Here is a 4,978-nt window from a genome sequence, read left to right on the forward strand (position 1 = left end):
CCCAGGCATTGTTAAATATGTCAAAGGTCATCTATACTGAACCAGATATGAACAAGAAGGTCAAGTTTGACAGAGGTGAGATGGAGGAGAGGATTGTGGATATATTTGTCAGTGCAGACACCCTGAGACATAAATGTATCTTGTATGTGTCCACAGAGCTTGATTGCTCAGGGAAGAGACCCTTCCTAATTGCTGCAGTGTTTCTGGGGCTGTGTGTGTTCTACTAGCTGGGATCATAGGCCTGTCGGTCTATTGTGAGTTTGTGTCATTGCTTATCACATAGTTGTAAGACGTACAGGCTACTAAGCCTATTTAACTTGTGTTTTACCTAGTAACTATGTGTTTATACTTTGTAGATAATAGAGACAAAGATTCTGAGGATAAAAGGAACAAATTGTCACAGAGTTTTCCCTTAATAAGATCAACACAACTGAAGAAAGAGACCAGCTACAGACCAGATACAACAACATGACTAAAGATAGAGACCAGCTACAGACCAGATACAACAACCTGAATGAAGAGAGAGACCAGTTACAGACCAGACTGTTAAAGATAGGGCCGACTACTGCCCCCTTTGGAGGAATTGCGTGCCCATAGTAAACAGAAAAAAAATCTGTTAAAAATTGCTAATATATGCATATAATAATTATTATTGAATAGAAAACACTCTAAAACTTCTAAAACCGTTCAAATTATGTCTGTAAGTAAAGCAGAACTCTCAGGGCAGACATTCTTCCAAACTCTCCCTTGCCTTCATGAAAGTTGGACCCACTTTGACGTCATCGCCCCCACCATTCCCAACCAGCTACAGACCTGGGAACAGTTCCTATCTCTTCAGCACGGTGTCCTCTTTCAGTGGGGCCTCTCTTTGTGAGAATCACTTGGTGGGCTGAAACCTCCGGGTCACTCGAAAATACATGTACTTTCATGCGCACCTCTGGTGCGTAGATCTCTTTCTTCCAGGATTGACCAAACGATTTCGGTTTGTCTGTTCGGGCTAAGGTTTTTTTGTATGTTTAGAACATGTTTAAGCTTGATTCTGCACTTAGTTTGACCAGTTTAGTCGACATATAATATGTAATTTTGAAGTTTAGATGCGCATCGACTAGAATTTTGGCTGCATTTCAACCCGGATTTTGTCGCATTTGGTAACCTAAAGACACAGACTTGAAAACCAAAGGCAGTTTTTGGTAAGTATAACCCCTTCCACGTCTTCTGATCGAAGAACATCAAAGGTAAGGGAATATTTCTGTGTTAATTATGGGTTTCTGTGGACTCCGAGATAGAGGAGACATAATGCTCATTTCTGAGCGCCGTCTCATATTATAGCCTAGTGAACGAATTCTGTAACGTTAAAAATAAATGTAACACAGTGGTTGCATTAAGAAGAAGTGTATCTTTCTATCTATATGTAGAACATGTATATTTAGTCAAAGTTTATGATGTGTATTGCTTGTTATCTGACGTTAGCTCCGGCAGATATCATCATTTCTCCGGACATTTGAGTAGCATTTTGTGAACATGCCGTCATTGTAAACAGAGATTTATGGATATAAATAGCATATTATTGAAAAAAACATAAATGTACTGTGTAACATGTCCTATTACTGTCATCTGATGAAGATTTTCAAAAGGTTAGTGAATTATTTTTCTTTTAATCCTGCGTTTGTTGATTGCATTTTTTTGGCTATGCAAATTAGCTGTGTCTTTGGTGGTGGTCTGACATAAATATGTGCTATGTTTTCGCCGTAAAACATTTTAGAAATCTGACTGGCTGGCTAGATGAACAAGGTGTTTATCTTTCATTTGAGCTATTGGACTTGTTAATGTGTGGAGGTTAAATATTTCAAAGAATATTTTTGCGTTCCGTGCGCCACCGTTACAGCTGAACGTGGGAGGGGTCGTTCCCAAAAGGGAACCCTAACCCGTCAACAGGTTTTAACAACCTGACTGAAGAGAGAGACCAGTTACAGACCATATTTAACAACCTGACTGAAGAGAGAGACCAGCTACAGACCAAATACAACAACCTGACTGAAGAGAGAGACCAGCTACAGACCAGATACAACAACCTGACTGAAGAGAGAGACCAGCTACAGACCAGACACAACAACCTGACTAAAGAGAGAGACCAGCTACAGACCAGATACAACAACCTGACTACAGAGAAAGGCCATATTTAGTCAAAGCTTTTTGAGATATAAACTGATAAATTAGAAGTAAAATCAACAATAACTATATATCAATGGGTTTATGAGTATAGAGATAATGGCTAAGTGTCTCAATGTTTTCACCTTTGCTGAGAGAGAGGAGAGAGGAGAGAGAGAGAGGTGGAACAAGTATACTTTTCATCAGTACACTAATATGTGTGCATTATTTTATAAATATACCAATTGTGACATAAGCTTTATCTTTCTCGACAACAGACATTTATCTTCAACCTCCACCTGAGAGCCTGGATTGGTCTGACTGACTCTGTTACTGAGGGGCCCTGGAAGTGGGTGGACGGCACATCACTGATCACAGGGTGACAGATTTGACCATTTTACCAGGTGAAATGGAGACAAAAAACTAATATATTTTGCTTCCAATCATGTTCATAAAAATGTATGTTTCGACTCATTAATGTCATTCATTGAGAACTATAGATGTATTTTAGAAACCAGGTAATATTTACATATGAAAAGGTAAACTAAATGTGTTGATGGCCCATTCTTGCTAATTTTATGATAATCTTACAGTGTTTCTTTAAAACTGTAAAAACATAGGACTATGTGTATAATTGAGAAGGATGTTTGTACCACAGTGTCTGACTGTGTGCTTCTTTGTGTTGTTTAGGTACTGGAGGACAGGACAGCCCGATGATAGTGGGCAAGAGGACTATTCAGGTATACTATGGACAAGATGACCCTGTAAAGACATGGAATGATGACAAATGTGGCACAAATCTCAACTGGATCTGTGAGAAAGAGGTGTAACAATAACCCACAGTAACAAACAGTCTTTCTCTCTCTCCCCCCCTTTCTCTCTCTCCCTTTCTCTCTCTCTCTCCCTCTAATGGTTGGATAAGGTCCTGAATGGTTAGGTGATGATTCCACCTAGTGGTTAAAGTGAGAGATGAACTCACCATAGAAGTGAAATAGTGGTATGACAGACTGTCTCAAAACACATTGAAGAACAGAATCCTAGGGGACTGACCTTGGTCCCTCTCCTCTAATAGGGTTGAAAGGAGGAGACGAGATAACGTCTTAGTGTCAGAGAGCCATAAAGGAGGAAGAAGAAAATAAAGAGAAAGATAGAAAAATAAGACAATTAATTGTTGTGTTTAGATTTAGAGGAGAGTATGTAGACATACTGTACTCTAGAAAATGAATCTTCTTTATTTTTATTAGAAACATGTCATGTGATTTGCCATAGACTTATGCTTAGTAAAAGAAAATTGGGACCAATTATTAACCCATGCTTATCACTTGATGATATGAATAACAAGTCACTTTTGAATCAAAAAAGGAACAGTTGTCTTTAACAAGGTATACCAGCTTCCTGGTTGAATGAGATTGAATACTGAGAGGGCACACTCACACACAAACAAAAACAATGCTAATGAAAGGTGAGAATGACTCACAACCTTCACTGTACAAGGGACAACATGTAGGTGACCAATGGCGACACCAAGCACCAGAGGACCTGTCTGCTACACACTCATCATGGTGTCTAATGGGGTCTCCACCCTCTCCCTCTCTGTTCTGTCTGTGAACCACAGCAAGTGACAGGATGTGTCACAGCTCTATCCACCAATAATAAACAGACCTGTGTGTCCTTAATGGCACCCTATTCTCTATATAGTGCACTACATAGGGAAATGGGATGCCATTTGGCCACCAGTTACTGAGGGAGAGAGACCAGTAACTGAGGGAGAGAGAGCTGTTACTGAGGGAGAGAGAGCTGTTACTGAAGGACAGAGACCATTTAAAGAGTGAGGGAGACCAGTTAATAAGGATCAGATACCAGTTAAAGAGTGAGAGAGACCAGTTAAAGAGGCAGAGAGACAAGTTACTGAAGGAGAGAGACCAGTTACTGAAAGAGAGAGACCAGTTACTGAAAGAGAGAGACCAGTTACTGAAGGAGAGAGACCAGTTACTGAAGGAGAGAGACCAGTTACTGAAGGAGAGAGACCAGTTACTGAAGGAGAGAGACCAGTTACTGAAGGAGAGAGACCAGTTACTGAAGGAGAGAGACCAGTTACTGAAGGAGAGAGACCAGTTACTGAAGGAGAGAGACCAGTTACAGAGGGAGAGAGACAAGGTACAGAGGGAGAGTGACCAGTTACAGAAGGAGAGAGACCAGGTACAGAATGAGAGTGACCAGTTACAGAATGAGAGAGACCAGTTACAGAATGAGAGAGACCAGTTAGAGGGAGATTGACCAGTTACAGAGGGAGAGAGACCAGTTACAGAGGGAGAGAGACCAGTTACAGAGGGAGAGACACCAGTTACTGACGTAGAGAGACCCATTACAGATTCGAGAGAGAACCATTACTGAAGCAGAGAGACCATTTACTAAGGGAGAGAAACCAGCTACTAAGGCAGAGAGACCAGCTACTGAGGCATTGAAACCAGTTACTGAGGCAGAGAGAGAAGCTACTGAAGGAGAAAGACCAGCTACTGTGGGAGAGAGACCAGTTACTGAAGGAGAGAGACCAGTTACAGAATGAGAGTGACCAGTTACAGAATGAGAGTGACCAGTTACAGAATGAGAGAGACCAGTTACAGAATGAGAGAGACCAGTTACAGAGTGAGAGAGACCAGTTACTGAGGGAGAGAGATCAGTTACTGAGTGAGAAAGACCAGTTACTGAGGGAGAGAGACCAGTTACTGAGGGACAGAGACCAATTTGAGTGAGAGAGACCAGTTATTGAGGCAGAGAGACTGGTTACTGGGGGAGAGAGACAAGGTACAGACGGAGAGAGACCAGTTAC

General features: G+C 41.2%; 1 long non-coding RNA gene across 1 annotated transcript; it reads left to right on the forward strand.

Moving 5' to 3' along the window:
• Window positions 1-912: 912 nt before the first annotated feature.
• Window positions 913-4,107, forward strand: LOC116367815 (uncharacterized). The gene is made up of 4 exons (XR_004208458.1): window positions 913-1,190; window positions 2,427-2,552; window positions 2,839-2,888; window positions 3,071-4,107. It is a non-coding gene; the product is annotated as an uncharacterized LOC116367815 (long non-coding RNA).
• The last annotated feature ends 871 nt before the right edge of the window (window positions 4,108-4,978 follow it).

This window comes from Oncorhynchus kisutch, unplaced genomic scaffold (genome assembly GCF_002021735.2).
Source record: "Oncorhynchus kisutch isolate 150728-3 unplaced genomic scaffold, Okis_V2 scaffold1767, whole genome shotgun sequence".
In the NCBI taxonomy this organism is placed as follows: Eukaryota; Metazoa; Chordata; class Actinopteri; order Salmoniformes; family Salmonidae; genus Oncorhynchus; species Oncorhynchus kisutch.